This window comes from Triticum urartu, chromosome 2A, assembly GCF_056163025.1.
Source record: "Triticum urartu cultivar PI428250 chromosome 2A, HENAU_Tu73, whole genome shotgun sequence".
NCBI classification, from domain to species: domain Eukaryota; kingdom Viridiplantae; phylum Streptophyta; class Magnoliopsida; order Poales; family Poaceae; genus Triticum; species Triticum urartu.
In genome coordinates this window covers 602,155,831-602,165,859 of record NC_141874.1, presented here as the reverse complement: position 1 = coordinate 602,165,859, position 10,029 = coordinate 602,155,831, and positions in this window count along the sequence as shown.

Sequence of the window (10,029 nt, the reverse complement as noted above, 5' to 3'; positions counted from 1 at the left end):
TGACACCGACATTGGTGCTTCCATTGAGAGTTCCTCTATGTCACCATCATTAGGCTGGATGGCTCCTTCAATCATCGATAGCGATGTAGTTCAGGGGGAGACTTTTCTCCCCGGACAGATCTTTGTGTTCGGCGGCTTCGCACTGTGGGCCAACTCGCTTGGCCGTCTAGAGCAGATCGAGAGTTACGCCCCTGGCCACCAGGATAGGTTTGGAAGCTTAAACTACACGGACGATATCCGCGGAGACTTGATTTTCGACGGATTCGAGCCCCTGCCTAGTGCGCCACACGGTCACAAGGAGCATGATTTAGCTCTGCCATCAGACTATGCTTAGGAGATCGCACCGGCAACCGCTCCGACCCTCAATTCAGAGCCAGTTGCGCCATCCATGGATGGGTGGATAGACCCTGCCACGGAGGCCGCACTCTCATCGGCGATCGAGCCAAGTATCGACCTTACCCTTCACGGGAGCCGTGACGCGGAACTACCGGATCCCTCCCCGGCCATGGACTCCGAACCGCCTGTGCCCGTGCCTATCGAATCCGATTGGGCGCCGATCATGGAGTTTACCTCCGCGGATATTTTTCAGCACTCGCCCTTTGGCGACATACTGAACTCATTAAGGTCTCTCTCCTTGTCAGGAGAGTCCTGGTTGAACTATGTCCGGCAGGATTGGGATGCGGATGACAAAGAAATTCGCCGCCCACCCACCACCCACTTAGTAGCCACTGTCGATGACTTAACCGACATGCTTGACTTCGACTCCGAAGACATCGACGGTATGGATGACGATACGGGAGACGAAGAGGAACCACTGCCCACAGGGCACTGGACAGCCACCTCATCATATGATATATACATGGTGGACACATCCAAAGAAGGCAATGGCGACGAGACAGTGGAGGATGACCCCTCCAAGAAGCAACCCAAGCGTCGACATCAGTGGCGCCGCTCTAAGTCTTGCCAAAGCAAAAGCGGTGACACCGGCACAGGAGATAATACCACTCTGGACAGTGCCGAAGACGACAACAATCGCCTCCAGCAAGATTTAGGGCAGGAGGATGGAGAAGCCAGCCCTCCCGAAAGAGCGGCAGATGGAGAGGCGGAGGATGATAATTACATGCCTCCCTCTGAAGACGAGGCAAGCCTCGACGATGACGAATTCGTCGTGCCTGAGGATCCCGTCGAACAAGAGCGCTTCAAGTGCCGGCTTATAGCCACGGCAAATAGCCTTAAGAAAAAGCAACAGCGGCTTCAAGCTGATCAAGATTTCCTAGTTGACAGATGGACTGAAGTCCTTGCGGCCCAGGAATATAAACTCGAACGCCCCTCCAAGAGTTACCCAAAGCGTAGGTTGCTACCCCGACTGGAGGAGGAAGCATATGATGCGGCTGACCGGCCACCTCGTGGCTGCGACGGAGAGGCATTCCAGCCAAAAGCTCAGCCCGTACTCCGATGCCACTCAAATAAAAATGTCAAGGCATGAGGAAATACGCCAGACCTGCGAGACATATTGGAGGACAAAGCAAAACACGCAAGATCGATCTACGGATCGCGAGGGCGCGCCACTATGCGAGACGATAACCGTCACGTCGGATACAGTAAAAGTAAGTTCGGTCGGGCCAAACACAGCGGACAAGACTCATTTGAGCTGCGTCGCGATATAGCCCAGTACAGAGGCGCCGCACACCCCCTATGCTTCACAGACGAAGTAATGGATCATCAAATCCCAGAGGGTTTCAAACCCGTAAATATAGAATCATACGACGGCACAACAGATCCTGCGGTATGGATCGAGGACTTCCTCCTGCACATCCACATGGCCCGCGGTGACGATCTACATGTCATAAAATACCTCCCACTTAAACTCAAAGGACCAGCTCGGCATTGGCTCAACAGCCTGCCAGCAGAATCCATTGGCTGTTGGGAGGATCTGGAAGCCGCATTCCTTGACAACTTCCAGGGCACTTATGTGCGACCACCAGATGCCGATGACTTGAGCCACATAATTCAGCAGCTAGAGGAATCGGCCAGGAAATTCTGGACACGGTTCCTAACAAAGAAAAATCAAATCATCGACTGTCCGGATGCAGAGGCCCTAGCAGCTTTTAAGCACAACATCCACGACGAGTGGCTCGCCCGGCACCTTGGCTAGGAAAATCCGAAATCTATGGCAGCCCTCACAACACTCATGACCCGCTTTTGCGTGGGAGAAGACAACTGGCTGGCTCGCAGCAATAACATATCAAAGAACCATCATACTTCGGATACCAAGGATGGCAATGGCAGGTCACGTCACAACAAACACAAGCGCCGCATCAACAATGACAATACCGAGGATACGGCAGTCAATGCCGGATTCAAAGGCTCTAAACCCAGTCAGCGGAAAAAGCCATTTAAAAGAAGCACTCCGGGCCCGTCCAGTTTGGACCGTATACTCGATCGCTCATGTCAAATACACGGCACCCCCAACAAGCCAGCCAACCACACCAACAGGGATTGTTGGGTGTTTAAGCAGGCCGGCAAGTTAAATGCCGAAAACAAAGATAAGGGGTCACATAGCGATGACGAGGAGGAGCCCCGGCAGCCGAACACTAGACGACAGAAGAGGTTCCCCCCACAAGTGCGGACGGTGAACATAATATACGCAACCCACATCCCCAAGAGGGAGCGGAAGCGTGCGCTAAGGGACGTATATGCATTGGAGCCAATCGCCCCAAAGTTCAACCCATGGTCCTCCTGCCCGATCACCTACGATCGCAGGGATCACCCCACTAGTATCCGTCATGGCAGATTCGCCGCACTAGTCCTAGACCCAATCATTGACGGATTTCACCTCACTCGAGTCCTCATGGATGGTGGCAGCAGCCTGAACTTGCTTTATCAGCACACAGTGCGCAAAATGGGTATAGACCCCTCAAGGATCAAACCCACAAAAATGACCTTCAAAGGCGTCATACCAGGTGTAGAGGCCCATTGCACAGGCTTAGTCACACTGGAAGTGGTCTTCGGATCCCCGGATAACTTCCGAAGCGAGGAGTTAGTCTTCGATATAGTCCCGTTCCGTAGCGGCTATCATGCACTGCTCGGGCGAACCGCATTTGCGAGATTCAATGTGGTACCGCATTATGCATACCTCAAGCTCAAGATGCCAGGACCTCGGGGGGTCATCACAGTCAACGGAAACACAGAGCGCTCTCTCCGCACGGAGGAGCACACTGCGGCCCTCGCAGCAGAAGCGCAAAGCAACCTCTTAAGGCAATCCACCAGTTCGGCGATACAAAACCCGGGCACCTTCAAGCGCGCCCGGAGTAATCGACAACAAGACCGCCTGGCACATTCCGAGCTTGCATAGCAATGCGGCCCCCACCCCAGTACCAGCCAAACGGCAAAATCCGTGCCACGCGTACATAATTATGCATTAAAAATACCATGGGCACAGGTGGGGAGGGGGCACGACTACGGCACGCCCCAAGACACGGCTCAACCACACTAGGGGCTTCCCGTTTTGTTATTTTTCTCTCTTTCAGGACTTTAATCTCTGGAAACCCCGTCCGGTAGTATGGTTGTCGGACACACGATGCAACAACCAAGGAGGCAGAAAGCTACTTCGCACCATGGAACTCCCAGGTGGTCTCTGACAACGAGTGAAATACCTGCTTTAAATACCATTCCTCAGCTTGCCCTTGGAGGGGACATGTCAAATAGTCCTACTTTTTGCTTATCACACTACTTGTATCATTCTGCTTTACGCACCTTTTTGAATAAACAATGCACAGCACTAGACTATCATCGCATTCTCTATTCCTCTTATATATATATGTTCATTCATGACATTTAGCACCCGTACACTCTGGTACGGCCAATACGCCAGGGGCTTAAGCATACCCCATAATACGGCATGAGAAGTCCGAACACTTTGACAGTGCGGCACCCCGAACTTATAGCATTATATGCATCAGCTCCGAATCATGTCTTGGGTCAATAGTTGGGTTTGCCCGGCTCCCATGTTTTGGTACCTTACGTTCCGCTATATCGGCTAAGGTAGCACTGGGAGAACTACTGCGATTGTGCCCCGGTTAAGATGGGCTAAGCACCTTAGTAGAGAAAGCTAAAACTGACTGTCATGATAAGGCGAGAGACTGGTCGCTATTTGAGAGGTTTCGAGTCCCTAAAGACTTATGCCGCTTAGAGCGAGGAGTCGGCTTTGTCCGGCTTAAGGCGTGTATAGCACCCCTAATTCGGCCTTCCGAATACTAGGGGCTTCGCCAAAATTTAAAATTGTAGAATTCTATAGCTAAGTGAGAGTGATAAAGCATTATAGTCTGGTTGCCTTGTTCGTTGTGTTGAGCACCTCCCTCGAAGGACCCAAAAATGGGAAAAGGAGTGCTCAGGTTTCTCCCGAACACCCCAACACTCGTGGCATGGGGGCAGAAGCCGACAACTGGCCATCTCTCAGATTTGATAAACAACCGCACATAAGGTAATATTGTAAATTCAAACAAGCGTTGCATAGAGCATATGAACAAGTTTTCATAATACAGGATCACACGAGCAAGTTCATTCAAAAATTACACCTTTTGTACACTCGTCCGCCACAAGACGGGCACCCTTCAGGACACCCTCATATACATCTCGGGGTGGCGATGCTCCTTGCCCTGCGGCGGCCCCTCCTTCACCAGCTTCTCAGCGTCCATCTTGGCCCAATGCACCTTCGCACGGGCAAAGGCCCAGCGTGAACCCTCCATGCAGACGGACCGCTTTATGGCCTCCAGCCGTGGGCGGGCATCCATAAGCCGCCTCACCAGGCCAAAGTAGCTGTTGGGAAGGGCTCCGCCATGCCACATCCGGACTATAAGGCCCCTCATGGCCTGTTCGGCCGCCTTGTGCAGCTCGACCAGTTGCTCCAGCTGGTCGCTCATTGGCATCGGGTGTTCGGTCCCAGTATACTGAGACTAGAACAGCTTCTCCGTCGAGCTTCCCTCGTTGGCCTGGTAAAACTTTGCGGCATCTGACACGCTGCTGGGCAAATCTACGAATGCTCCTGGAGATCTCCGAACTCGGGTGAGTAACAAGTAATTTACTTTCACATGCTTGCTTTGCATATTGAATGCCTTACCCGTCGCTATCTTCCTCATCGCCTCAATCTCCTGGAGGGCCTTTTGGGATTCAGCCTTGGCATTCTTTGCGCTCTCAAGGGCCACGGCAAGCTCAGAATCTCGCGTCTTCGAGTCAAGCTCCAACGCCTCGTGCTTCATCACGAGAGCTTGGAGCTCTTGCTGCACCTCGCCCACCCGTGCCTCTTACTTTTCCCGCTCGGTGCGCTCCTGGGCCACTTTTTTCGGCCTCGGACAACACTTGCTTCAGGGTCGCCACTTCGGTCGTGACACCTGGCAAATTCATGATGATCCTGTCATTTTGCAATCGCATCTTTTTTGTGTCTGTATATATATAGACAAGGTATTACTTACCTTTGTTCTCCTCGAGCTGCCTCTTGTCAAGGCCGAGCTCTTTCTCGGACCCCTCGAGGTCCTGCTTCAGTGCGGTGACCTCCGCAGTCAGTGCGGCAGAGGCTAGCTGCGAAGCCTGCATACGCATATAGACATACTTATATTAGACTCCTGCAGATATTATTTGATCCTCTATTCGGCTTTTCTTTGTGAACACCAAACAGAGCATCAGGGGCTACTGTCTATGCGGTTATATTTTTCCTATATTTTAAATACTTACCTCAAAGCCTGTTAGAAGGAAGGCACAGGCTTCAGTCAGTCCGCTCTTGGCGGACTGAACCTTCTTGATCACCGCACTCATAATACTGTGGTGCTCTTCTTCGATGGAAGCGCCGCGAAGCGCTCCCAGCAGGTTGTCCGGTGCCTCTGGATGGACAGAGGTCACCGGCACGGGCGTCTTGCCCCTTTTGGAAGGGGGCCGCCTGCCTGAGTCCGGAACCACTGGAGGTTCCAGCGCGGTGTTCGGCTGAGAGCCGAACTTGGAGCCCCCGGGAGCCTTGCTCCCTTTGCTCCTGGAGTCCGGAAGGTCGCCTTGAGGCACCTCCGGGACTGTCTCCCCCCGGCTCGGTGCCCCTTGAGACAATACCTCGGCATTGTCCGTAGGGCAAGGGGAGGAGGTTCTCCGAAGTGGATCGCTATCCATATCCGACGAATCCAAGGAGCCGTCCAATGAGGATACGTCGATACGGGCTTGGGGCGGTCTACATAATCATATTCGGCGTTAGGAGAAGAAGTACGACAAAGGTATGCTATGAGTTACTCTGGTATCCGAATACTTACGACTTCGCCAGGGGCTTGGCCCTGAGCAGCCACTCGTCTTCGCCTTCGGCGGCGGTGGTGGAGCAGTCCGGAAGAAGAGTCCTTCCCTTCTTGGACCCTTCGGCCTCCCTGGTTGGGGCGGCCTTCCTTTTCTTGTCTCCCCCGGCTGGAGGGGGAGCATCTTCATCTTCCTCCTCCTCGTTTCCATGGGAGGAGTGCGTCGCGGAGTTATCGGACGATGAGTCTGATACCACCTGGCGCCGGGAACTCTTTCGGGTTCCCTTGGCCATCTTCTTGGTCTTCTCCGGCACCTTATAAGGAGCCGGAGTCAGCATCTCCATCAGGAGAGCGTCCACGGTGTCTTCAGGCAGAGGGGTCGGACAGTTAATCTGCTCCGATGTCTCCACCCAGTCCTGTCAAAGGCATGGGAGCTCAGACCCCGCACATGGTTAAGCTATGGGAAATAAACACCCTACCATATGTACATAACTTACCGGATTCGCAGAACGCTTCGCGCTTAGGTCGCGGTCCTCGGTAAGAGAGGGAGGGACCTCGGCGTCCTTGAACATCACCCTCCAGACGTCTTTATGCGTCATGTCGAAGAGCTCGCTTAGAGTCTGGTGCTGGGCCAGGTCGAACTCCCATAAGTTGAAATAATATTGTTGACACGGGAGGATCCGGGGGAAGAGCATGACCTGGACTATGTTGACAAGCTTAAGTCTCTTGCTTGTCATGTTCCGGATACATTTCTGGAGTCCGTCCAGCTCCACCGATGAACCCCAAGACAGGCCCTTCTCCTTCCAGGAAGTGAGCCGCGTGGGGAATCCAGATTAAAACTCGGGGGCCGCCACCCAGTTGGTGTCGCGCGGCTCGGTGATGTAGAACCATCCCGATTGCCACCCCTTTATGGTCTCCATGAAGGAGCCCTCGAGCCATATAACGTTGGGCATTTTACCCACCATGGCTTCGCCGCAGTCCGCTTGTTGGCCGCCCACCACCTTTGGGTTGATATTGAAGGTCTTTAGCCACAGGCCGAAGTGGGGCCGGATGCGGAGGAAGGCCTCACACACGACGATGAACGCCGAGATGTTGAGGATGAATTTCGGGGCCAGATCATGAAAGTCCAGCCCATAATAGAACATGAGGCCGTGAACAAATGGATGGAGGGGAAACCCCAGTCCGCGGACGAAGTGGGGGAGGAAGACCACCCTCTCGTGAGGTTCTGGGGTAGGGATTACCTGCCCCGCGGCTGGCAGCCGGTGCGTGATATCCGCGGCCAAGTATCCAGCTCCACGTAGCTTTTTGATGTGTCCCTCCATGACGGAGGAGGCCATCCACTTGCCTCCCGCTCTGGACATGTTTGGAGTTGAGGAGAAGGATGTGGACTTCAGTGTTGGAGCTCGAGTGCGCGAGACTGGATGAGCAAGGAGGAAGAAGGCGTAGGAATAAGAAAGGTGAGATCTTATCCCTTTATAAGGGAGGACTAAACAATGCGCCCCCACTAGCCTGGTAAAACTCACTTATCCCCCAAGCACTGTAATTGATGGCGCGGTTGGGTTACCCACGTCTGTATTGATGAGAATCCGGTAATAAGGGGAACACGATCTCTGCTTTGACAAGACATGTCAAGAAACCGCCTCGCGTTATGTGCGTGGCTAGTTAAAGAAAAACGGTTCGAATAATTACCGGGCCATGGCATGATGTCATGCTGCCAAAACGTGTCAGCAGATTAGATTAGTGGAAATATTATTCTCTCTATGGTGGTATGTGGAACTTATTTTGCAGGGTCGGACACTATCCTTGTATTCAAACACTTCTGTGGTGTATTCGGAGGAGGAACCCGCCTTGCAATGCCGAAGACAACACTGCGTGCCGGACTCATCGTCATTGAAGCCTGGTTCAGGGGCTACTGAGGGAGTCCTGGATTAGGGGGTCTCTAGACAGCCGGACTGTTGGACTATGAGGATACAAGATTGAAGACATCGTCCTGTGTCCGGATGGGACTCTACTTGGCGTGGAAGGCAAGCTAGGCAATACGGATATGGATATCTCCTCCTTTGTAACCGACCTTGTGTAACCCTAGCCCCTTCCGGCGTCTATATAAACCGGAGGGGTTTTAGTCCGTAGGACAACATACAATCAGACCATAGGCTAGCTTCTAGGGTTTAGCCTCTCCGATCTCGTGGTAGATCAACTCTTGTAATACCCATATTATCAAGTATAATCAAGCAGGACGTAGGGTTTTACCTCCATCAAGAGGGCCCGAACCTGGGTAAAACATCGTGTCCCCTGCCTCCGGTTACCATCCGCCTTAGACGCATAGTTCGGGACCCCCTACCCGAGATCCGCCGGTTTTGACACCGATAGTGGTCATGTTCATCCAGCCCTCCACGGGGTCCTGTTCATCCAGCCCTCCACGGGGTCCTGTTCATCCAGCCCCAACCGGCTCGATCGATCGGGGTCTTGTTCATCTAGAGGCAACACCACAGGGTCCTGTCCATCCACCCCACTAGGAACTGTTCATCCAAACCCCCCAGCAACGCTCACTGTTCATCCAGAGGCAGCATCGATTGGCTTCAGTTAGCAGCAGGAGCGAAGGAATCGCTCGATCGGGTTCAGTTAATAGCCATCGATCGATCGCTCGGGTTCAGTGACGCATAGCCTGCAGTGCAATCGCTCGGGTTCAGTTAGAGCCCAACGCCCAGCTCGGGTTCAGTTAGAGCCCAACGCCTCGCACCCACGTGCGTGCGTGTACGAGAGAAGCACGCAAACCTCCGTGCATCGCTCGGCCCCGACCACCCACCGTAACCGGGAACACCCCGATATTTTCCCCGCCCTCGCTTCTACCATAGTTTTTTTCCATCATGGACGGCCCAAAGAATGTCATGCAGTTGCGGCTCCGGCCCACCCAGGGCGAAAAGCCCATTTTCTGTCATGATTTTTTGTCATAGAAGTAGGAGCCCACCACATCATAGAAGTGTTTTGTCACAGGGTTTTGTCACAATTATCGTCATAGAAGTGTCATAAGTATGACAGAAATTTTTTCCGTTCGTCCCAAAATGTCACGGATGTGTCTTTTTTGTAGTGCGAGAAATATTTCCTTAGTCCTCTAAGGATAAGTTTGACCGATGTCCAGTGATCTACTCCTGGCAAGGTACACAATAGGTCTGGTACACAACATCGCATATCGTACAGAACCTATGGCTGGGGCATAGGGAATGACTTCCATTCTCTCTCTATCTTGTGCCCTGGTCGGGCTTTGAGTCTTACTCAACTTCACACCTTGTAATACATGCAAGAACCCTTTCTTTGACTCATCCATTTTGAACTTCTTCAAAGCTTTATCAAGGTATGCGCTTTGTGAAAGTCCAATTAAGCGTCTTGATCTATCTCTATAGATCTTGATGCCTAATATATAAACAGCTTCACGGAGGTCTTTCATTGAAAAAGTTTTGTTCAAGAATCCTTTTATGCTTTCCAGAAATTCTACATCATTTCCAATTAGTAATATGTCATCCACATATAATATTAGAAATTCTACAGAGCTCCCACTCACTTTCTTGTAAATGCAGGCTTCTCCGAAAGTCTATATAAAACCATATGCTTTGATCACATTATCAAAGCATATATTCCAACTCCGAGATGCTTGCACCAGTCCATAAATGGATCGCTGGAGCTTGCACATTTTGTTAGCACCTTTAGGATCGACAAACCTTCTGGTTGCATCATATACAACTCTTCTTTGAGAAATCCATTAAGG